Here is a 25,768-nt window from a genome sequence, read left to right as displayed (position 1 = left end):
TTGCCTTGTCCCAGCCAGACGACCTGGACCCTCCTTCTGCCTGCTCCACGCATGTGGCTACCTCTCCTGTATCCCCAGGATACCTCCCACGCCTCCCCTGCTCAGAGCTGAGGGCAGGGATGCTCCATACTTCGAGCTCTCTTCAGCCTCCCAGTTTCTTGGCCATCCCGGCAAAAGTCTTAGGGCCGCTGTTGTCCTTGGTAGGACAGATCCCTGGAAGGTCACACACTCCAAAACAACCATAAGGATGGTGATAGATAAAGTAGAAACACGAGCATAAAAGCAAAAAGGTAATATTCTGGGGCTGCTGCTGCCAGGGACTGATGCCCACACAGGGTGGGGCCCCTGAGATCACGGCTGTGTTACAGCACAGTGCCATTATTGCGCATGATGGTGGCCTGAGCTACCCAGAAGAGGTCACCTGACACCCAGCATCCCTGCTCAGGAAGGCAGGAAGTTTTGTAATGCCCTTTAGAGATCTTGGTGCATTTAAAAACATCCTGCTTTACTTAGTTTTTGTTAACCGGATTATTCAGTTATAGGGAATGATTCATTCTCTAATGAAAAGAGCAGAAGGGTTGTGAGTGGGTTGCATTATAGGTGATTTTCAAAGAGTTCTTTGTTTCAGTAGCTCTGGTTTGGCCTAGATGTTTTCACTGTTTAAGTCTTTCAGAATCTTTTTTTTTTAATTTTTAAATAGGAAGTGAGAACATCCCCGAGCAAGACCAACAATTGCTGAATAAACACAAACCCCCTTGAGAATCACACCGACAGGTGCTATCTCTTCACCTGGGGATTGCAAAGGTGAGAGAGGAGGCAAGTGCCTCCCGGTGACTGGAGAATCATATAGGGGTTGCTCTGGGAGTTTTAAGTTTCTCCTGAGTGAAAGTTAGTGGTTTTACATTTTCTCTTGATGCTACTTTTTACCTCTTCCTCCAGCTACTAAAAAAGGTTTCCTTGTAGATGAAAATGGAACCGAATTAGTTCTGTGATCTTGTTCCATTCTAAAAGGGATTTGATTTTCCATTCATTCACCCCAAAACTGTTGCATACCTACTATGTGCCAGACTTTATTCCGGCCAGAAAAGATTCTTGAGGTCCTGGAATTCAGTAATTTCTGTGGGCATGTGCTCAAAAGCAGGCTGCAAAGTCCTGGAGCCAGGGGTCCTGGCAGAACTCTTAGGAGAGGGATGGGTTTCTGTAACATGTCTGACACAGACCAGCAAGGCCACATTTAAACCAAGGCTGTGTGTGTTTTTTTTTTTTAATTTAAATTTTAATTTTAAGTTCCTGGGTACATGTGCAGGACGTGCAGGTTTGTGACATAGGTAAATGTATGCCACGGTGGTGTGTTGCACCTATCAACCCATCACCTTGTTATTAAGCCCCACGTGCATTAGCTATTTATCCTGATGCTCTCCATTCCCCCACCCCACCCCCTGACAGGCACCAGTGTGTGTTACTCCCCTCCTTGTGTCCATGTGTTCTCATTGTTCAGCTCTCACTGATAAGTGAGAACATGCAGTGCTTGGTTTTCTGTTCCTGTGTTAGTTTGCTGAGGATAATGGCTTCCAGCTCCATCCATGTCCCTGCAAAGGACATAATCTCATTCCTTTTCATGGCTGCATAGTATTCCATGGTGTATATGCATCCACATTTTCTTTATCCAGGTATGTTTATTAAGGGGAAGGCCCAACCATGCATTGTGTGCAGCCACCTGGTGAATGAAAAGCAGGTTGGTATTTTCTTCCAAATACACATATGTATATATAGGTATATATATATTTACATGGGTAAATTGCATGTCGCAGGGGCTTGGGGTACAGATTATTTCATCATCCAGGTAATAAGCATAGTACTTGATAGGTAGTTTTTTGATCCTCACCCTCCTCCCGTCCTCCACCCTCAAGGGGGCCCCACCCTCTATTGTTCCCCTCTTTGTGTCCATGTGTACTCAATGCTTAGCTCTCTCTTATAACTGAGAACATGTGGTATTTGGCTTTCTGTTCCTGCATATATATATATATGTTTCAGTAGCTGTGGTTTGGCCTAAATGTTTTCACTGTTTAAGTCTTTCAGAATCTTTTATTTTTTTAATTTTTAAATAGGAAGTGAGAACATCCCTGAGCAAGACCAAAAATTGCTGAATAAACACAAACCCCCTTGAGAATCACGCCAACAGGTGCTGCCTCTTCACCTGGGGATTGCAAAGGTGAGAGGGGAGACGAGTGCCTCCCGGTGTCTGGAGAATCATATGGGGGTGTGCTGCCTTTGGAGCACAAATATATATATATACATATTTGAAATTCACAAACATTTGCATTTCTCGCCAGCGACACAAGCCGGCTACCACTGCTGAAAGTGAGGCGGCCTCCAGTCAAGGTCTAGGGACTTGATCTGGTTTGATCTGCCTATACTCCCACTGTTCGATTTAGACTCTGCCCAGACTAACAGCGAGAGTGTAGCCAGATCCAGACCTTACCAACACGCTCCTTCCTCCCCCGTTCTACCAAGCTGGAATTCACTGTCAATATCCTCCATAGAAGACAGAGTTGGCTTCCAACAGTATCAGGGGATACAGGCAAAGGGGGTGATAGGGCCTGAGATAAGTTTCAGTTCAGCATAGAGGGGGCATCTGTGCCCGAATGACCAACCTTGGTAACTGGTATGACTTACTGTTCTCACTGAAAATACTACAGCTCTCCAAGTTTGAAAATAACATCAAGAATCTTTTCCGGCCAGAATAACGTCTGGCACATAGTAGGTATGCAACAGTTTCGGGATGAATGAATGGAAAATCAAATCCTAAGAGGAAGCTTCCTTCCAGGCTGATCATACATCATTGTCATAGGTGTCTCCATTGAAACACTCCACCAGGAGTGGGCAAACTGATTCTGAAAAGGGCCAGTGAGTAAATATTTGGGGCTTTGTAGGCCAGGAGGTCTCTGCTGCGATTACTCACCTCTGCCATTGCAGCAAGAAACAACCTCAGACAATAAACACAGAATTAAATCAGCATGTTCCAATACAACTTTATTTACTAAAGCAGTCGGTTGGCCAGATTTGGCCTGTGGGCCATAGTTTGCCAACCCCCGTGCTAGACACGCTCACCATTCCTATAGGACAGAGACTGCGTTCCCCATCCCCTTAGGACCCAGAACTAGATGTTTTAATTAAGTACATACATATTAAAACTGCCTCTCCCTTTTACGATTCTGTTTTAAGAACTTTAAAAAATGTTGCAAAATTCTTAGGTATTATGTGAGGGGTAGGTTGAAAGGCTGAAAGTACCAATCTTGCGTCAGAGGGAATAGTGTGTGAAGCCATTTCCTTCCTGAAACTTGGATTTGGGACTGAGGCGTGAGAATTGTGCTCTAGGGAACAGCCACCAGGGGGAGCACAGTGCACACAGAAGTAACCTGCTTTGCACCAAGAAACCAGCAGTGAAATCTAGAGGCTCAAAGGTGCAGGCTACTCATGGGATGTGCTGCGTGCTCACTTGGGGTACAGGAGCTGGGATTCTGGGTGCAAATGAGGGAGCAAGATGCTGTTTTCTCACACTCTACCCTTCCAGAGGTTTCGTGGTTTTGATTTGTGTGCGTATTACTTCTGCAAATATATGCTTAAGTATTGTACGTGTGATGTCCTCAGGACTAGACCAAGACGCATGGCACCCAGGGGAACAAGCTTCAGCCCAAATTACTTACGTTAATTGACTGATATGTGTTTAGGGAAGGGGCTAAGTGCTATGAGGGGGAGCAGAGGGAGTTCAGCTTCACCCGGATCCCCCGAAATTCAGTTCAGGGTCCACCTGCACACCCCATCAAGCCCTCCAGGCAAAGCATGGTATCATCCACACAGGACAGTTTTCCAGCTTTCTGTTGCTATCCAAACATATCCCTTGGCCCAAATGACCACATTTTCATCCAGTGGAACCAGGAATACTATACAGCAGTGAAAAACAAACCACAGCTACACACATCAACATGGGTGCACCACCAGAGGACGAATACAATAAACAGGCCACAGGAAAAACATACGAGGTGGTTATTTTATTTGCAGAAAGCCCCAAATCAGGCAAAACCAATGTCTTCTCTAGGGATATATACAGGTGTGGCAAAAGTGCTAAAAAGAACAAGAGAATTATTAAGCAAAATGTTAGGGTGCTGGATATCATTGGGAGGAAGACCTAAACAGGAAGTGTGGAGAATACGTGATGTCTTATACTGGGTAGCAGGTTATTAACTTATTTATTGAAACAAGGCCAGGTGAGGTGGCTTACACCTATAATCCCAGCATTTGGGAGCCTGAGGTGGGAGGTTAGCTTGAAGCCAGGAGTTCGGGACCAGCCTGGGTAATATAGCAAGACTCTGTCTCTACGGAAAAAAAAAAAAAAAAATTAGCCAGGCATGGTGTTGTGCACCTGTAGTCTCAGCTACTCGGGAGGCTGAGGTGGGAGGATCATGTGAGCCCCCAGGATGTGGAAGCTGCAGTGGGCTATGATCACGCCATTGCATTCTAGTCCAGCCTAGTGACATAGCAAGGCTTTGTCTGTTAGAAAAAAATAAGGCCAGGTGTGATGGTTCCAGGCCTGTAATCCCAGCACTGTGGGAAGCTAAGGCTGAGGTTTGAGACCAGCTGGCGCAACATGGCGAAATCCTGTTTCTACTAAAAATACAAAATATTAGCCAGGTGTGGTGGTGCATGCTTGTAGTTCCAGCTACTCAGGATACTAAGGTGGGAGGATCGCTTGAGCCTGGAAGGTCAAGGCTACGGTGAGCTATGATGGTTCCACTGCACTCCAGCCTGGGCAACACAGCCAGACTCTGTCTCAAAAAAAAAAAAAGTCATCCCTAACATGTATATACGTCACATATATCTTGTTTTATATCATAATAACATAGTATAAAATAAAAATAGAAATAATCCCTTCTGCATGTGTATCTCAGGGTGCAGCCCTGGGGAGACAGAGAAGCTTAGACCTGGGGAAGCTCTCATCTGGCCGATAGGGTTTGCAGTGTGGCTTTCTAGAAGCTGTAAGGGTGAATGAACCGCAGATGCTCAGCCCCACCCAGAGAACTGCAGCTGGTGTGGAAAGTAGAGTGGGAGGCATGACAAGTGACAGCTGTAGTGAGAGACGTCAGGTCTGCAACACAGTGACTCAAGGCAGAGGACTGTCCCAGGGTACGGGATCCAGGCTGATGCCCATGTGCCACTGCACTGCTGGCTCAGATGCCCCCGTGACCCCTGCAGCTCCCGGGGCTCCTGGGAATGCCACTGGCGGTGCCCCACACTGGGTGGTAGCTGCCTTTGTATTTACCCAGCCATGCCTTGACTCCCTGAGCACTGGGCTGCTTCCAGCTCTTCATTCCAGCACCTGTAGGAAGCATCTGTGGATGCTCGTGGGCGGGATCGGCCACCATGTTACCTGCTCTTTGCAGGAAAGCCTGGCCTTTTACATCCCAGGCCCAGGACCTGTCCCAGTTTGACCAGGACTGAGAAGTTTTTGGGGACATGGCTTCTTCAATGTTGAAACTGGAAAAAACCAAACCAGGATGAGGTGGTTATTTCACCCAGACTTTGGTACTCAAATGTAAGGGCTTGGTTTGGCTAGAACTGATTGTGTGTCACAGCAGCACGCCACATATCCTGTATGCCTTCTGTAAACCCTCCATTTATTTTGGAAGGAACAGTCATCCCGCGTCTCCCACTGCCAGCTCCTGGGGGCTGCCAGCGTTTTACTGAGTGGCTCTCAGCTGCCTCCAATCTTGCTAAGGGCAGATTAAACTAGTAAAATGGGACTTGAGAGCAATTCTTCCTCCCTGAAAGGCTAGAGTGAGGACATGAGAACACGCTTTTCAGACTGGAGAGTCAACAATCACAACAGATTTCTGTAACTGAAGGTGGTGGTTTTCTTGTCTTATCTTCGACTGGAGGGCATCAGACTCACCTGGGGGTCTTCTTAGACTAAGATTGCTGGGCCCCCACCCAGCGTTTCTCATTCAGGGGATCTGGGATGAGGACTGCAGACTGCATTTCTAACAAATGAAGCTAATTTTGATGGTCTGGGGTCCGCACTTTGAGAACTGTTGTCACAGTGTTAAGGGATACAGTCTAGATGAGGGATTGTCAGACTTTTTCTACAAGGGGGTCACATAAGAAATATTTTAGGTTTTGTGGGTGATATGGTTTGGATCTGTGTCCCCACCCAAATCTCATGTGGAATTGTAATCCCCAATGCTGGAGGTGGGGCCTGCTGGGAGGTGATTGGATCCTGGGGGTGGAATACCCCCCCTTTGGTGCTATTCCTGATAGAGTTCTCCTGAGATCTGGTTGTTTAAAAGTGTGTGGCATCTCCTTCCTCCCTCTCCCTCCTCCTCTGGCCATTAGGATGACCCTGCCTCTCCTTCACCTTCGACCATGATTGTAACTTTCCTGTGGCTACCTGGAAGCCAGCACCACACTTCCTGTACAGCCCACAGAACTGCGAGCCAATTAAACCTCTTTTCTTTTCTTTCTTCTTTTTTATTTTTTGAGGTAGAGTCTCAGGCGCCTAGGCTGGAGTGCAACGGTGCAATCTCAGCTCACTGCAACCTCCGCTTCCAGGGTTCAAGCGATTCTTTTGCCTCAGCCTCCCAAGTAGCTGGGACTACAGGCGTGTGCCATCATACCTGGCTAATTTTTTTGTATTTTTAGTAGAGATAGAGTTTCACTGTGTTAGCCAGGATGGTCTTAATCTCCTGACTTTGTGATCCGCCTGCCTCGGCCTCCCAAAGTGTTGGGATTACAGGCGTGAGCCACTGGGCCCGGCCCGAAACCTCTTTTCGTTATAAATCACCCAGCCTTAGGCATTTCTTTACAGCAGTGCGAGAATGGACTAGTACAGTGGGCCACATGTTCTCAACTACTCAACTCTGCCGTAGTAGCCCAAGAGCAGCTAGAGACAGGGTGCAAATGAGTGTGACTGAGTTCCAATAAAACTTAATTTACAAAGACAATCAGTGGGCCAGAATTAGCCTCTGGGCTTTTGTTTGCCAGCCTCTGGTTCAGACTACTACAGTGTGATTTTCAACAATCCCCTTAGCTTCTCTGTGTTTTCCATCTTTGTATTGGTGAGTGGATGACTTTGAGCCAGTTGAAAGCAGACTATGGAGGTCTGGGAAGGACCATTTGTTTAGAGTACAGATGCAGGTCAGTGTAGCACAACCTTACTGAGGCTTTATAGCTTTCAACAACCGTCATATTATATTCACCAGTCTGTGGGTCAGCTCGGGGTTCTTCTGGTCTGAGCTGGTTTGGCTGGTCTCTCTGAGCTCTCTTGTGCACCTGGGGGTGGGGGTCACCTCACAGGTCATCTGATGGCGGATTATCCAAGGTAGCCTCAGCCACATGTCTAGCAGGTGGTTGGCTGTTGGCTGGGCATCTTGGTTCTCTTCCACGTGGCCTCTCCTCCTCCAAGAGGCTAACTCCAGCTCCCACACCAGGGTGGTCTGAACATAGCAAGGGAGGAAGCTGCAGCTCCTCTGATGACTATGTTTGGAGCTCACACAATGTCACTTTCATCACACTGTATCCATCAAAGGAGTCACAAGACCAGTCCAGGTTTAAGCATGGGAAAATAGGCTCCACCTCGTAACAAGAGCAGCTGCAAGGAATCTATGGCTGTTTGCAATTTACCACTCAGGTGGAAAGAAAGGATAGGGAATGAGGCTGCTTGGCATCGAATTTTTAGCTCCAGCTTTCATAGCTGGAGGTCTCACTTCATTCCCCTGAGCCTGATCCCTCCACAGAAAAAATGAGACTGATGCTACCCAGCCTCAGAAGGTTGCTGAGAGGCTAGCGGGATTAATCTAGAGAGTGTCTGGCACAAGAAAGTCATCTCTGTGTGGCTGCTGTTATAAATGTCTCAGTGAACCCCTACAGATGTGACAGCACTGGGGGCGTAAAGAATGGATGACACCCAAGACCATTGGAATGTCCCTTCACATACGTCTTCAAGGACTCCCTGCCCAGCTCTGGGCTTTTGCTTGTCCCTGCCTAGAATCTGTTCAAGGCTTCAAAGCTCAACTCACCTTGTTGCCTCCTTTTACAGCCCTTGTCGCATTGCATTAATTTCTTTTTTACAAATGTCTTTCTCCTATGAGTTGGGAGCTTTTTGAGAGCAGAAACAAGGTTTTGCTCAGAGCCTGTGGTAGTGCCTTGGGGAACATCCTATCCCAGCCCCTTTAAATCATCTGGGGTTTGCTTCACCCTATTTTCCATGAGAAACATTGGAAGCCAACTGGCACAACTTCTCAAGAGAGGAAGGATGTAAGCAGTACATGTTCTGCTCCCTTGCAACTCTATGTGGTCTCTCTTCTGGGACATTGCCACATGGATCTTAGTATAATTTGCTTAAGAAAAACACAGTAGCTAAATTCTGTGAATCCTATCTGTTTCCCATGAGAAGAACAGATCTCATCCACAGGGCATCAGGGATGTTCAGGCTCTTTGAGAAGAGAGGACAAAGGTGGGACCCCCAAGGGTGTCTCTGTGCACTTGGAGAGATCCAAGAACTCACTAAAGTAATGTAATAAGTTATTATTCAATGCACACTTGTAGGGTTGAACTATGATTTGTTATAAAGGGATGCCAAGATCGTAGAAAGTTTGAGTAGGGAGTAGGCAGGTACATCATTTCTCTTTCTATAAGGCCTGTTTTGAAAGATTTCTTTCCAAAAAATGGACTAGGTGGAGACAAGGCTGTCTGAACTTAGAGAGGTATAAGAGATGCAAGGATAGAAATCACTACATTATGCATCCATCCATCCATCCATCCATCCACGGGCTTACCACCCATCATCCATCCATTCACCCATCCACCCATCCTCTCATTCATCCATCCATCCACCCATCCCTCCATCTATCCACCCACCCATCCACCCACCCATCCATCCATCCATCCATCCATCCACCCACCCATCCATGTATCCATTCATCCATCTACCTATCTATCCATCCATCATCCATCTACCCATCCATCCACCCACCCACCCATCCATCCATCCATTCATCTATCCAGCCATCCAACATTCATTCATTCATCTACCCACCTATCCATCCACTCATCCATTCATCCATCCACCCATCCATCCATCCACCCACCCACCCATCCACCCATCCATCCATCTATCCACCCACTCATCCACCCATCCATCCATCTATTCATTCATCCATCTATCTATCCATCCATCCATCCATCATCCATCTACCCACCCATCAACCCACCTACCCATCCATCAATCCATTCATCCATTCATCTATCCATCCATCCATCATTCATTCATTCATCTACCCACCCATCCATTCACTCATCTATCCATCCATCCTGGAGCTCACACAATGCTTTGCAAATACTTCAGTCTACCAACTTATTTTCCAATTCTAACCCTCTCCAACACTCCAACATCCCCTTCTCACAATCTATCTCTCGCTCTCTCTCTCTTTCTCTCTCTCTGTCTCGCTCTCATTCTCTCTGTCCCTCCCCAACTTCTCCCTTTTGGGAAATTCAAATTGCCCAAAATATAATAGAGATAACTCCTTGATGTTATTATTGTGATCACCCCTTAGGTATGTACAGCACTGTACAGTTTACTAAACACAAGTCTTCACATCAGTCCTCTTCTCTGCAGCCACATGACTCAAGCAGGCACAGGACCCATCAGGAACAGCAGAGTCCTGAGCAGGAAGAATGTCTCCTGTCGCAGCCTTGGGGGGAGTCAGGCATGATGTGCCCGATGGTGCAGCAGGACACGATGATGTCAGGGCTGCCTGGGACATATTGAACTTCCTGATTTTTTCTTCTTGTGATGGAATAAATGATTTTGGATTAAGATGGAGAGAAACAATGATAGTATCAGATCTGTTGTGGTGGTTTCCCTGGTGAGGAAAGTATTTCATAAGCTTGGAAAATCTGGTTCTAACTGGTTCACCCCTTGGAATTGTCCTCCCACCTGGCTTCCACAGGTCTGCATCATGAAGGCCCTTCCCTTTCAGCCAGGACTCTTTTGTCCACCTCCCACTCCCTCTGCAGGCACACTTGGCAAAGCTTGGACATTTTGGGTTGTCACAACTTGGAGGGTGCTACAGGGATCTAGTGGGTGGAAGCTGGGGGGCAGCTACACATCCTACAAGGCACAGGACAGCCCACAGCAGAAAACGATCAAGACCAACATCTCCAGAGGACCACGAGTATGTGGCTTGGCTATGCATGGTCACCCAAACAGAGCTGGTGGGCCCTGACCCACTTTGGCCCAGAAGTATCTGGCACCTCCCCCTGTCTGCGTTACTGCTATTCTGAGACGTTTGCACACTGCATTCATAGGTCAATGCTCCAGGCAGGACAAGTGACGTCACAAGACATGCACAGGCAGCCTCGATGGCACTGATCACAATTGAAAAATTTCGAATGACTTTTTAATTTAAAAATAAATTCTGGGCCAGGTGCGGTGGTTCATGCCTGTAATCCCAGCACTTTGGGAGGCCGAGGCAGGTGGATCACCTGAGGTCAGGGATTTGAGACCAGCCTGGCCAACATGGTGAAACCCTGTCTCTACTAAAAATACAAAAATTAGCTGCGTGTGGTGGTGCACGCCCATAATCCCAGCTACTCGGGAAGCTGAGGCAGGAGAATCACTTGAGCCCAGGAGGTGGAGGCTGCAGTAAGCCGAGATGGCTCCATTGCACTCTGGTCTGGGTGATAAGAGTGAAACTCCATCTCAAATAAATAAATAAATAAATTCCATATAATGTCTGGTTTCCCAGGGAGACCAGCATGCCCATGGGGAAAGAAACTTGTCTGAATCCTCCTCACTGTCTCCTCGCTCTAGAACAGCACCGTGCCCCTAGGAGGCAGTTGGTGAATATTTGCTGAATGAATACTGATAACCCTTGATTCAGAATTAATCACCTCTGACCTAATCTACCTTAAGCTAAATCTACAAGAGCATTTTCAGAGGATAATCATATATCTCTAATTCCAGTGATTTTCTGGGCATTCCATCCTATGAAGCTCTAATGCCCAGGGCCAAGGAAGAAGCCCAATTGCTAAAAATCAGTCAGGACTGTCTTGGTTGCAAGTGACAGAAACCATTTGGCAGGAAAAAATTCTATTTGGCTCCCTGGGCTGAACAGTGCAGGGCAGGCTGAGGTTTGTGCTCCAATGATACCGTAAAAATTCTGTTCCTCATGTCTCTCCTCTGCTTCCTGAGGGCTGACTTCCTCCTCAGGGAAGCTCTGGTTGTGGGGCCGCAAGGCAGCTACAGGGGCAACTCCAGGCTCACTTCAGGTTCTCCCAGATCCTTAATCCAAGGGAAGAGAGTATCCTTCCTGAGAGTTGACCAAGATCCCAGGAAGAAACCGTGGCTGGCGTCACACGCCCACCCTGGTCAAGGGTAGCCGTCACAAATCAACACAAACTTTGACCTAAGACAATTGAAATGTACTGGAGGTCAGAAGTCGGAAATGGATTTCAGTGGGCCAAAATCAAGGTGTCTGCAGGGCCATTTTCCCTCTGGGGGCTCTAGGAACTGGGAGAACCCATTTCCTTGCCCTTTCCAGCTCCTGGAGGTGCCTGCATGCCTTGGCTCACTGCAATAATAACATCTTCCAATCTCTCTGACTCTGACCTCCTGCTTCCTCTTACAAGGACCCTCATGATTACCTAGGGTCCACCCAGATGATCTAGGGCAATCTCCTCATCTCAAGATCTATAACTTAACCACAACTATAAAGTCTCTTTTGCCATGGAAGGTCACATATACACATATACACATTAGGATGTGGTGTGAGGACAGGGACCATTATTTAGCCAACTTTAGTAGCCAAGGAGTGGAATAATCTTACTGGCCAGCATGGGTCCTGTGAGCCCTTAGGGCCCACCTCATCCAAATCTTAAGACTGGAGCAGGATTAGAGTGGAAAGAGAGGCAGAGGCTCTAGGAGGCTGCTGGGCCAGCTTCCAGAAGCCCCAACTAGGTCAAGAGGCCATGACCTCTGCTAGGCACCTCACAGTGGACTCATGCAGAAGCAATGACACAGAGGGGCCCTGCCTGGACTATGGGTGGGCTCCACCTCTTACCTCTCTGCACCTGTTTGTCACCAGTTCTCTCCCTGGTATTAGTTATGTCCCCAGCACAGAACCTGAAACAGGGCAATGCCTTCTTTCCTTCCTTTTCCATGTCAGTGATGTGAACCAACAGTTTCTTTTCTCAGTAGCTGAGCAATGTTTTATGATTTCTTTCCTTTTTCTTTTTCTTTCTTTCTTTCTTTTTGTTTTTTTTTTTAGAGACAAGGTTTTGCTCTGTTGCCCAGGCTGGAGTGCAGTGGTGCAATGTCGGCTCACTGCAGCCTCAAACTCCTGGGCTCAAGCAATCCTCCTACCTCTGCCTCTGCTTCTGCCTCTCAAGTAGCTGGGACTACAGGTGTGTGCCACCACCATTCCCAGCTAATTTTTTAATTTGTTGTAGAGATGGGGTCTTTCTATGTGGCCCAGGCTGGTTTTGAACTCCTGGGCTCAGGCAATCCTCCTTCCTTGGCCTCCTGAAGTGCTAGAATTATAGGTGTGAGCCACTGCAGCTAGCCTCTTCCAATTTCTGTTATGCTTTCTTTAGATTTTTACTTCTGTGCATTGATAGTCAATATTTGGATTCACAAGTAAGTTTCAGATCAATGAGGATTTGGAGTAAAGTAGAAGCGTGCTGCTTGGTTGGCCACACCATGCTGGGGCAAACTCGGATTCAGCCCGTTGGAGGCAAAAGCCTTCCCTGCACTGAACCAGTTTTTATTCCACTCAACACACCCCAGATGAAAATATTTTGGCTCAGGAGAGCAGTGCAAGTATTTATGGCCTCATTTCCCTCTTTCTTTGGGAGTGGAAGCCAACATCAGATGATTTAAAACAAAACAAAGGAAAAACCACATCTTTGACATCAGAATGCAAATGCTATTGTACCAAAGGAAAAATGAAAACAGCTTGACCAGCCCTGGAATCAATTTATTTCTGTGCCCCAAATGCATAGCACTTGGTAGAAAGAGCAAGGTATTTGGATGTCTGCTCCCACATTGGGTATTTGCTGATTTACGTGGGGGAAATGCCTTGCATATCAAGACAATCCATCAGCATCATCATTGTCATCACTGTCATTGTTATCATTATTGTCATTATCATTGTCATCATCATTGTCATTATCATCATCAGTGTCATCATTGCCATCATCATCATAATTGTCATTGTTATCATTTTCATCATCATTATTATTGTCATTGCTGTTATCATTATTGTCATCATCATTATCACCATTGTCATCATCATTATCATCATCGTCATTGTTATTGTCATCACTGTCAATGTCATCATCATTGTCATAGTCATAATCATCATTGTCACAGCCATCATCATTATTGTCACAGTCATCATTGTCATCATCATTGTCATTGTCATCATTATTGTCATCATCATCATTGTCATAGTCATCATTATCATTGTCATCATCATCACTATCAACATCATTGAGGCCATCACACCTGTCACCGCAGTGAGGGTCAGGTCAGGAAATGCACCCAAGTGTTTCCTGTGCTGTCAAGTGCCCCTCATGTCTCAGGCTCTATTGCAAATTAGAAAGTAAAAAGTCAAATTATTCTTATTTGCAGACAATATGACAATATGATCTTATATATAGACAATCCTAAAGACTCTACCAAAAATCTTTTAGAATTGAATGAATTTAGTAAAGATAAAAAATTAACATATAAAATCAGTAGCATTGCTATACATGAACAACAAAATAGCTAAAAAGGAAATCAAGAAGACGAGGCCATTTACAATAGCTATGAAAAATGAAATACCTAGGAATAAATTTAAGAAGTGACTGACAAAAAATAAAAACAAATGGAACGACATCCCATACTCATGGATCCAAAAATATTGTTAAAATGATCATAGTACCTAAAGTAACCTACAGATTAAACACAACCCCTACCAAAATACCAAGGACATTCTTCACAGAATTGGAAAAATCTTAAAATTGTACAGAACCAAAAAAACTCTGAATAGCCAAAACAATCCTGAGCAAAAGCACAAACCTGGCATTACGAGACTTCAAAATATACTACAAAACTGCAGTAAACAAAGCCTCCTCCATCCCTGCATGTCCAGGATGCACAGGAATGAACAGGCAGCCGATGCTTGGCCTTCCAGAAGCAACAGCCTGGCTGCACATACGCAGTCAACATGCAGACAGATGGGACACCAGCAAATATTCCAGAGAGGAAGGTTATGAAGCCCCCACATGAGAGACCAGGTGGGTTCAAAAGCCATCCAGCCATATCAGCTGAGCATGCAGTACGCAGAGCGGGGGGCATGGGCCTGACATGGAGATGCGAGACAGGGGCCTGCAGAGATGATGGCAGCTCCGTGTGACAAGGGCCTGATGTGGCTGTGGCAAACTGACCGACGTTTCTGGACAGCAATTTGGCAAAATGTTTAAGGAGCCTTTAAAAATTTTTGCTCTTCCAACTAGTCATTCGAAGGAGGTGATGGAAAGGGGCTGATCCAAAATGCAGGAAAAAGAAGGATGACTAAGGAGATTATCCCAGGGTTGCTGACGGTGACCAAAAAAATAGGACCTACAGGCTCCACAGAGGATTCATAGCAGATGTGGTAGATGGTGTTAGAAGGAAAATGTTTCCATCGAATATTCCATAACATGCAAATGGCTATAAGATTCCACTGAAAAGTCTAACACAAAACCGTACATACTGTAATATGTGTAGTGTGTATAGCTAGCAACTTAGTGAGAGACGCCCTCGTGCCCCACTGAGTTGCACCTCACACAGCTGTTCACAGAGGCACTAGATGAACGGAGACCCCTCTGTTTTCTGTGACGACTGTCAGGGTAGAGAGCTGAATATTGGCAAAGTTACTTCCGATTAGCAGGATTTGGAAAGGGTTTTGTTTTTCTTCACAGTTTTCTCTATTTTCTACAATGAGCCTGTATTCTTTCTTTATCGAAAAAAGATCCAAAAGTCACTTATAAAACGAAGAAAACATTTGTGATAATAAATATTTAATCACAATGCAATATTCGAAAAAGAAAATGGATTCATTCATTTTTGAGGGTAGTTGATTTTTTAAAAACCTATACAGTGCATAAAAGTAGGTTGAAAACAGTCTGGGCATGGTGACTCATGCCTGTAATCCTGGCACTTTGGGAGGTTGAGGCGGGCAGATCACCTGAGGTCAGGAGTTCGAGACCAGGCTGGTCAACATGGCGAAACCCTGTCTCTACTAAAAATACAAAAAAGTGACCAGGTGTGATGGCTCACACTTGCAATCCCAGCTACTCGGGACGCTGAGACAGGAGAATCCCTTGAACTTGAGAGGCGGAGGTTGCAGTGAGCAAAGATCATGCCACTGCACTCCAGCCTGGGCGACAGAGTGAGACTTTGTCTAAAAAAAAGTAGGTTGAAAACGGAAATGCCAAAATATCAGAGGGGTGACCACGGGCAGGAACCTCAGGTGATTTTGATGCTCTGTATCTTTCTGCATGTTTTCTAAACTTGCAAAAATATGGAAAACGTTCTCTAGAAGCAAAGCAGAGGGAGAGAATGGTTTCAACCAGGGCCAGGAGGTCAGTGAAGCCTCCCAGATGAGGCAGCGTTGGAGCTGGAAGTCAGGAATCCGGCTGTGACCACAGCTTGCAGACCACCTAGGGCCCCAGCTCCTCTTGAGGTCTCCCCCTTCCACGAAGGGGAGAGGGGCTGCTTCAGATAAGTGGCTGCGAAGCAGGTCACAGTTTGCTAGAAACAGGTGGAGTCCAAAGCCTTAGTGCAGGGCCCCCCAATCCTCCCTTCTCCAGGGCACCCATGTGCAAATGGTCGTCGGAAAGGACCCCCTTCCAACAAACTGCACGCGGCATCCTGGAAGTGGCTCTTGCCCACCCAGGGCCCAGCTCTGGGTGTGGGGGGCCACCCACACTGCCCTGGGCCCCCGGGCGCTATGAGCCCTAAGCTTAACGCCCAGCACAGTGCCCGTCCCAGGGACCAGTGCCATGCAGTGGCATGGGTAACCGTGTGTTCTCTCCCCCAGCCTCACCGCCATGGACAGCGTGCCCCTCATCTGTGACTACGGCTCTGGCTTCAGCAAGGTGGGATTTGCAGGAATGGAAAGCCCAATGGGCGTGTTCCCCACTGTCCTCGGGAAACTTCAGCACGATGTGAGTGATGTCGGGGTCTCCTCCCTGTGGGGTGCTGCTCATCCAGAGGTGGCCCGCTGGCCCGGTCAACCCCATCCCCTCTCCCACAGGGTGGCCAAGGCAATCCCCTGAGCGGGGCGTGGTGGGTGCGAATGTGCCTCCACAAATCCAAGTCGGGAGCACCTGGCTTGATAACACACAGATGGCCGGGCCACCTAGAGTCTCTGCCTCAGCTGGTCCGGGGTGGGAGATGGGGTGGGCAAGGCCTTGCCCCTCTCACCACTCCCAGCATGCAGCCCACTCTGAGAGCTGCAGGCTTAGAGGGAGCAGCGATGTGTAAATCAGTAAAGTGGATGCATTGTGAAAAATCAGTCTTACTGCCCGTCTCCCATCTCTGGCTCTTCTCACATTCAGAGAAGTATGGACACGGAGAAGGAGCAATTTGCCTTTAGGGTAAACGGGAGTCCATTAGGGTGAGTGGCAATGGACACTCAGCCTCCGTGATAGGAGGGCAGTAGGAGGGCGGGTGGGGACCGGGACACAGGCCCTCCAAGAGGCCCATCTCTGACATGCCAGCAAGTGGATCCCACATCGCCAGATCTTCCTGTGTTTCAAGGGAATTTAGAAACACAGGTGTTTCTATTGTGGTAAAGTATACACAGTGTAAAGCTGTGTTAACTGCACAGTTCAGTGGCATCAAGAACATTCACCACCATCTATCTCCAGAACGTTCTCATCCTCCCAAATGGAAGCTCTGGCCCCATTAAAAACCAACTGCTCATCCCCCTCCCCCGGACAACACAGTCGCATCATAACTGAAACTGGGCGAGTGGGTCTGAGCCTGGCCGCATGCCAGGTAGGGACAGAGATGCCTCTTCTCCCGGAGGAACCACCTGCTCCGAGAGGTGACTTCTCGAATCCACGTGGTGACAAAGTGGTGGGGCAAGACCCCCCAGTGCATCTGCATTCCCAGCTCATGCTCTGGATCATGGAGCTCATCCTCCGGAAGTTCCAATCGTCCGTGGTAGGGAGCAGCGTCGTGACGTGGAAGATCTCAGATGTCGCAGGACCTCATGGCGATCACTCTTGCGCTTTGCAGCACTTGGATCAAATTATTGGCAGTGTTTCTAATTATCCAAGATACACTGGCCCCCGGAGCTGTGACAGAGGAGAAAATCCCGTCTCCCTCTCTAAGAGGATAAAATGCACATGGATGCTGGGAGCCAGTGGATTTCCTCCTCGTTGTCCAAGTGTCAGGGATCATAGCAGGGACCACCCTGGCAAATCGCAGGTGCCTGCACTCAAGCTAGCCAACCAGCTTGCTGCTTGGGGATTATGGAGCTCAGTGGTTAAGAGCTGGGGCTTCAGGGCCGGGGAGACTGAGGCTCCAATCTCAGCCCTGTCCTCAGCACATGCATGACTCAGCGCAAGGGTGCTGCTGTGGCAGAGGCATCTCTTTTGCATAATGTGATTGTCCAAAGTATGTATCTCAGAGATTCGGCCTGAAGGTTAAATGAGACGAGTGAATGTATGTTTGGTGCAGTTTCTGGACCATAGGGAGTGTTTAGCAATGATGACGATGGCAGTGATTATAACAATGACTAGTATATTCGTGTATTCGCTTAGAACAACAGAAATGTGGCCATGTGCGGTGGGTCACGCCTGTAATCCCAGCACTTTGGGAGGCCGAGGTGGGTGGATCACCTGAGGTCAGGAGTTTGAGACCAGCCTGGCAACATGGCAAAACCCCGTCTCTACTAAAAATACAAAAATTAGCTGGGCGTGGTGGCACACGCCTGTAATTCCAGCTACTCTGGAGGCTGAGGCAGGAGAATCGCTTGAACCCGGGAGGCAGAGGGTGCAGTGAGCTGAGATCGCGCCACTGCACTCCAGCCTGGGCGACAGAGTGAGACTTCATCTCAAAAACAAAACAAAACGAAACAAACAAAAAAAAAACAGAAATGTATTTCCTCATAGTTCTGGGGACCTGGAGTCTGAAAGCAAGGTGTCAGCAGAGCTGGTTTCCTCCCAAGGCTCTAGCAGGTGATCTCTCCTGCCTCTTCCAGCTCCTGGGGGCTCCAGACATCCTTTGGCTGCCTCCGTCTTCACATGGCCTCCTTCTCTTTTTCCTTTTCTGTCTCAAATCTCCTCCTGCCTCTGTCTTAGAGGGACACTTGTCATTGGATTTGGGGCCCATCCAGGTAATCCAAGGTGATTCTCATCTTGAGATTCTTAACTATCACTTCTGCAAAGACATTTGATGCAGATAAAGTCACCTGAGACTCCAGGTGGACATAATGATAGGGGCGTGGGCATCATTCAACCCACTACAGTTACAATGTGGAATTTCATCTCAGCTCTCAGCCCCTCCTCCAGGGAAGGGGCCTTATCCTTGGAGTATGAATTGACTTAGAGGGGGTGCATTAGGGAGCATCTGCTGAGAGCGAGGCTCTCCCCTCCAAATCCACCCCAGCTAGGCTGCAGGCACTGTCACCGTCTCCCATCACCCCCATGTGGGACTGTCCTAGTTGCAGGAAAACAAGCTCAGGGCCACACACAATAAACGTAATGCACTTGAATCATCCCGAAACCATCCCCTGCCCTGCTCAGTGCAAAAATTGTCTTCCATGAAACTGGCCCCTGGTGCTAAAAAGGTTGGGGAATGCTGACCTAGATGGCGAAACACAAGATCACAGCGAGAGGAAAATTCTTTGCCAAAACAGAATGAGTGACCAAGATGAATTATGGAGCAGCAGACTGCTTGGCTCAACCACAGCAGATTGGGCTCTTGATTTGGTTTCATTTTCATGGGCAGCTGGGAGTAAGTTTCAGTCTCTGAGAGAGGTCACCTTTTTTTCTAGATCTAAGCTGCATGTCCCTTCCCACAAGCTCAATGCAGTGCCCTTAACTCCCAAGTCAAGAAGTCATAGCCACGGAGACCCAGGGTGTCCCTTGGGGCTCCGCCACCCCACGCCCCTTCCAAGGCTTAAGTCTGGCAGCCAAGATGGCAGTGAGACCCCTCGTAGGAGGACTTGTGAGAACAGAGAGGCAGGATGAAGGCATTGCCCAAAGTCACTGGGTCCCTTCCAAGTAGAGCAGCCGCTCTGACCCACAGGCCTCCTGATGAAAGGACACCAGGCCCAGCACTGTCCATCTTTTTATCTCAAACAGCAACTTCGAACTGGAGAAAACATTGTTCCTTCTGCACACCCATGACTTTGTCCCTTCCCCACCGCCTACCCACCACACTTAGATGTGGGTGGCTGAGAAACGTTCGAGGAGGTGGCAGCAGTGACAATCCCTCCTACCATGATGTCAGCTTATGAAATGCATTCCTGCTGGTGGGCTTAATTGACTTGATCCTCCAGCAGCGCCATGGCGAGGTGTGAGGAAGAGAGGACATTGTTCCCACTGGACAGAGAAGAAGATAGAGGCTCAGAGAAGAAGATGGAGGCTCAGAGAAGGAGATGGAGGCTCTGAGAGGGAGATGGAGGCTCCGAGATGGAGATGGAGGCTCAGAGAAGGAAATGGAGGCTCAGAGAAGGAGATGGAGGCTCCGAGAGGGAGATGGAGGCTCTGAGAGGGAGATGGAGGCTCTGAGAGGGAGATGGAGGCTCAGAGAAGATGGAGGCTCAGAGAAGGAGATGGAGTCTCCAAAAGGGAGGTGGAGGCTCAGAGAAGAAGATGGAGGCTCCTAGAAGAAGATGGAGACTCAGAGAGGGAGATGGAGGCTCAGAGAAGGAGATGGAGGCTCAGAGAAAGAGATGGAGACTCAGAGGGAGATGGAGGCTCAGAGAAGAAGATGGAGGCTCAGAGAAGGAGATGGAGGCTCAGAGAAGGAGATGGCGGCTCTGAGAAGGAGATGGAGGCTCAGAGAAGGAGATGGAGGCTCAGAGAAGAAGATGGAGGCTCAGAGAGGGAGATGGAGGCTCAGAGGAGAAGATGGAGGCTCAGAGAAGGAGATGGAGGCTCAGAGAAGAAGATGGAGGCTCCGAGAAGGAGATGGAGGCTCAGAGAAGAAGATGGAGGCTCAGAGAAGGGACACGACTTTCCCCAGGTCTCATAGCTGGTGATTCTCATCCCAAATACAAACCTCTTCTGCTGAAGAGACAAACTCCTAAGATAGAAAAGCTCTGAGCAGGTGAGCTGTGGCTGCCTGGAGAAGGGGCCTCACTCTGAAATCACTGCTCCATTGCATCTCTGCACCATTGCACTCTTGCACCCGACATCATGGCACCATTGAGCCACTGCACCATGGCATGGTTGTTCCACCACATGCACCATTGCACCATGGCACCATGACATCATTGCACCATGGCACTATAACGTCACTGCACTGTGGCACCACGAGGTCACTGCAGCATGGCACCATTATGTTACTGCAGCACAGCAACACGACGTCATTGCAGCACAGCACTATGGCATCATCACAGCATGGCACCATTATATCACTGCAGCGTGGCACCATGACGTCATTGCACCGTGGCACCATGACGTCACTGCACCGTGGCACTATAACATCACTGCACCATGGCACCATGGCCTCATTGCAGCACGGCACCATTATGTCACTGCAGCATGGCACCATGACGTCATTGCAACATGGCACCATGACGTCACTGCACCGTGGCACCATGGCCTCATTGCAGCATGGCACCATTATGTCCCTGCGGCACAGCACCATTGCACTGAGGCCATCCTTCCTACCTGCTGCTCCCAGCCAACGACTGAGGATGGCAGTGACACCAAGGCAAGTCAAGCCCATTTTCGGGAAACCCAGCACTCCTGTGATAAATGAGCCTGGCTCAAGAACTCTCCAACAACCTTGCAAAGCCTTCCCTTAGACGGCACGGTGGTTAAGGTCACCCAGCCAATCTGCTTCCCTGTTCCCTGCACCCAGGCTCAGACTTGGACAGCAGCCTGTTGTCTCTTCGATCTTTGTCCTGCTGTCTCCCCACTGTCCCCAATGTGTGCGTATTCCCTAATCACATTCTTGCACCTTTCATTCCATCCTGGTGTCTGTTTCTCAGTGGACCCAGATGAATACATGGGCCATCAAGTAAAATCACCTCTGAATGATGGAACGGATAGCTTAATCTGCCCTGAAAGTAGCCAGGTTTATCTTCCTAAAAAAATAGCAGAAGTTGAATTACATCACAGACCCTTTCCCGGTCAACCTTCTGAAGCAAATGTGGAAGCAGTGATGATCCCTCCTACCACGATGTCAGCTTATGAAATGCATTCCTGCCGGTGGGCTTAATTGACTCGATCCTCTAGCAGCACCGTGGTATTCCTGGTGCATCTCCCCTCACCTCTCCTTCTGCAGCAGCCTCTCTCCTTGCTGTCCCGTTTCCTCATCTACGAAGTGGACAGGACGAATGTCCTAGGAATGACTCCTCGGGCACACTCTTACCTTGCAGGTACTTTGCTAAAACCTCTTAGCGGCCATTTCTGAAATAGCTCACAGGTCTCGAGGAGGTCGTGGATGCTGGTGCTGTGACTTGGAGTCTCCCACGAAGGCCACTGTGGCCTCCCAGCCACTGCTCACTGGGTCTCCATAAATGAAAGCCAGCTGCAGGGGAGTCCAACCCCAGTCAACCCTAGAAGCTGATCTGTCCTGGCCTGTGTCTTTCAGAATGTATTGCTGGGGATGGAAGAGGAAGACTAGTTCATTGGAGAGGAGGTTCAGAAAAAACGAGGGAAACTCAACCTGCAATACCCCATTTCTCGGGCAACAACAACCAACTGGGACAACATGGAGAAGGTGGGTACAGCTTCTGCCAGGCAGGAAGTGTTCATAGGCCTCCCTAGCTAGGTCCAGCTATGAGACAGGGGTGCAGGCCTTCCTAACATAGACCCTGCTGTGAGGGCTGAGGGAGATGACGGATAAAAAGTCCTCCGTCCTGGCCAGGCGCGGTGGCTCATGCCTGTAATTCCAGCACTTTTGGAAGCTGAGGCAGGTGGACAGCTTGAGTGCAGGAGTTTGAGTCCAACCTGGGAAACATAGTGAGAATCCATGCCTACAAAAAATTAAAAAATAATCTGGCTGTGGTGTTGTGCCGCTGTGGTCCCAGCTACTGGGGAGGCTGAGGTGGGAGGATTGCTTGAGCCTGGGAGGTGGAGGCTGCAGTGAGCTCCAATTGTGCCCCTGTGCTCCAGCCTGGGCAACAGAAGGAGACCCTGTCTCAAAGCAGACAAACAAATGGCAAAAAAGTCTTCAGTCCCAAACACTAAGAAGTGGTAAGTATGGTGAACTTGCAGCTCCCTCACTTAGTAACTGAAGTTCTGGCTAGGACCTCCATGTGCATTTGGACAGGCCGTGCACTGCCTTAGAGGATGTACCTGTTGGTTACTGTGTCCCTGTCCCAGCCACAGACGAGGCAGCTTCAATAGCAGGAATTCATCACCTCACCATCCTGGAGGCTGGAAGTCCAAGGTCAAGGTGTGGGCCAAGCTGGTTCCTTGCAGGGCCGTGCCATAGCCTGTGTCCTGGGCCTCTCCCCTGGTGGCTGTCAGTCTTTGGCTCCCCTTGGCTCACAGATGTGTCACCCCGATGTCTGCCTTCAGGTTCACGTGGCATTGTCTGTGTCTGTGTCCACATTTTCTCCTTCCTATGGGATTGGGGACCCGGCCTCCTCTTAAGTGATGGCATCTGCAACAACCCTGTTTCCAAATAAGGTCCCATTCAGATGTATGGGGGCTAAGACTTCAAAATACGAATTTTGGGGCGACACAATTCAACTGATCACAATGTTTTAATGCTGCCTTCACACATTAGCCCCAAATGCAGAGGCTCAAAATGCCGATGGTCATCACTCTCAGTTTTGTGGGTCAGGAATCTGGGAGTAACTCCTCAGGCTGGTTCTGGCTCAGGGTCTCAAGTGGCTGCCACAGCTCAGGGGCTGTGTTGGCTGCAGGCTTGACTGGGGCTGGAGAAGCGCCTTCCAAGGCGGCAGTATCAGGTGGCCGCGGGGTGCTTCCTCTGCATGGGGGTCTCCCCCCAGGGCTGTTCGACTTCCTGCCAGCCTGGCGATTGGCTTCCCCCATGGGGAACTATGGAAAAGGCCAAGGTGGAGGCACCAGGCCACCGTGGCACAGCCCGGGCCGTCGCACTGTTACTTCTGCCACATTCTGTTGGTCACACAAGCCAGTCCTGATTCCATGTAGGAAAGGTCTGCACAGGGCTTGACTTCCAGGGCCTGAGGGCCATGGGGCCATCTTGGCGGGGGCAGTGGTAGCACCGTTCACAAGTGTTTTTTCCTGCACAGCTGTGGCTGTGGCGCCCAATGTGATGGGAATGCAGAAACACGGGCCGTGTAGACAGGTCTTGGAGAGCACGGCTTCAGCTATGGGCCCCAGGGGCCCCCCGCCCTCTGCTGCCTTGTGGGGGGCTCACCTGCCTGAGGGAGCCCAAGGCTCTGGGTCCTGCGTGGCTTCAGGGGTCCTGGCTCCTGGCTTCACCATCTTCCCTGAATTGCCAGCATCACACCGTGACCCTCCTCTGTGCCCATGTCTCCCACCTCCTCCCTCTCATCACCCCACCCTGTCTTCAGGAGACTCTTCCAAGCTCATGTCTGGCTGTGTCCCTTCCCTGCCTCAGGCTGGTCATCTAAGGATGGGCCACACCTGCAGCTGATGCCTGGCTCTTGCTCTTTCACAGGGATTGTGGCCTCATGCTTCCAGGTCCTGTGCCTGCCTGCAGGAGGCCGCCCCTCCACACTGCCCTCCCCCAGGGGCACGTCCCCCCACAGGGACAGGCAGCCGACTCACACCGGATAACCAACCATGGTGTACTGAGCCCCTACTGTACCGGGTGTGAGGGGCTGAATTGTGTCCCCCAACATTTACATGTGAAATGCTAGCCTCCAATGCCTCAGAGTGTGACTGTACTTGGAGATAGCAGCTTTAAAGCGGCAACTAGGTTAAGAAGACATCATTAGGGTGGGCCCTAATCCAATGTGACTGGGGCCTTATCAGAAGAGGAAGTTAGATGCAGACACACAGTGGGGGACCCTGTGAGGACACAGCCAGAAGAAGACAGTGCCTGCAAGCCAAGGAGAGAGGCCTTGGGAAGAACCAGCCCTGCGGCGTCTTCATCTGGGACTCCAGCCTCCAGAATGGGAGACAATGAGTGTCTGCAGTGTGAGGTGCCCTGTCTCTGGGGCTTTGTGATGGCAACCGTGGGACATGAATGCGCCAGACTTCTCGGCGAGGCCGCCATTTCACTGTCACACTCCTCTGTGAGGCAGGGAACATTTCCTGTTTTGAGGATGAGGAATGAGGTTCAACAGAATCAGGTTGCTTGTCCAGGGCTGGCCTGGTGTGCAGTGGAGCTTCCATTCATACTGGGCTCACACCTGCACTCTCTCCCTGTGCAGCATCCACCCGTCTGAGTCCCAGTTTGTGTCACACCCTTGAAGTCCTGGTGGTGGTATCTGACCCCATCAGACCACGAGATGCTCTAGCCAAGCTCTGGGCCTCACTGGTCTCAGCCCCACGCCCTAGCCCCAGGCCTGGTGACCGAGTGGAGGTTCTGCATCTTGCTGAAGGCACGCTGTCTCCCTGATGCTCCCTCAGATCAGGATGACCTCTCTGTCACTCAGCCATCACAAGTGCTATTTACGATGCTGCTTTGACGGCTGGGTGCAGTGGCTCACACCTGTAATCCCAGCACTTTGGGAGGCTGAGGTGGGTGGATCACCTGAGGTCAGGAGTTCAAGACCAGCCTGGCCAACATGGAAAAACCCTGTCTCTACTGAAAATACAAAAATTAGCTGGATGTGGTGGCACGCACCTGTAGTCCCAGCTACTCGGGAGGCTGAGGCAGGAGAATCATTTGAACTGGGGAGCTGGAGGTTGCAGTGAGCTGCCGAGATCGTGCCACTACACTCCAGCCTGGGCGACAGAGCGAGACTCTGTCTCAGAAAAATAGAAATAGTAAAATAAAAATAAAATACTGCTTTGTCAAACAAATAACATAAAATAAGATAACATAAAATAACAAAACCTAAAGCCCTGCCTGGTCCTGCAGCCATGCCCTGCCCCGTTTGCAGAAGCCTGGCCTTGGCCCCAGGAAGCTGCTGACTCTGTATCCCGTCTTCTCCCAGATTTGGCATCACTCCTTCTACCAGGTGCTCCACGTCGCCCCAGAGCAGCACCCCATGTTGGTGACGGAGCCGCCTTTGAACACAACACCCAGCAAAGAGAAAGTCACACAGGTACCGGGGCCAGTGGTGGTGAGGGCCTCAGGGGGTCAGTATCTGGTCTCCCCTGAGCGGGGGGCAACCTCGGCCTCACCTGCTCCTTGCTCGGCAAGAGGAGGACGCTGGTCAGGGGACACCCCCTCGACACTCACGCCAAGCATGCCGGCCTCCGCCGGGGTGCTGGCCAGGGGCCGGGCACTGCATACACGTGACTTCATGCAGGCCTCCCAACCAGCCGTGGGGCAGAGGACCATCCTCCCCTTTGTGCATATGAAGAGCCTGCGGCAGCAGGGAGCTTAAGCAATTTGGCTAAGGTCATGCAGAGTGTCGCTGGC

At 49.4% G+C, this 25,768-nt stretch overlaps 1 long non-coding RNA gene across 1 annotated transcript; it reads left to right on the top strand.

Annotated features, from left to right (window-relative positions):
• Positions 1-783: 783 nt before the first annotated feature.
• LOC109028803 (uncharacterized) lies at positions 784-25,444 on the top strand. Its single transcript, XR_002007776.3, has 5 exons — positions 784-804; positions 2,109-2,212; positions 16,125-16,251; positions 21,866-21,994; positions 25,338-25,444. It is a non-coding gene; the product is annotated as an uncharacterized lncRNA (long non-coding RNA).
• Positions 25,445-25,768: the final 324 nt, after the last annotated feature.

The sequence above is a fragment of the Gorilla gorilla genome, chromosome 9 (genome assembly GCF_029281585.2).
Source record: "Gorilla gorilla gorilla isolate KB3781 chromosome 9, NHGRI_mGorGor1-v2.1_pri, whole genome shotgun sequence".
NCBI classification, from domain to species: Eukaryota; Metazoa; Chordata; class Mammalia; order Primates; family Hominidae; genus Gorilla; species Gorilla gorilla.
This window is presented reverse-complemented; position numbering and strand designations above follow the sequence as displayed.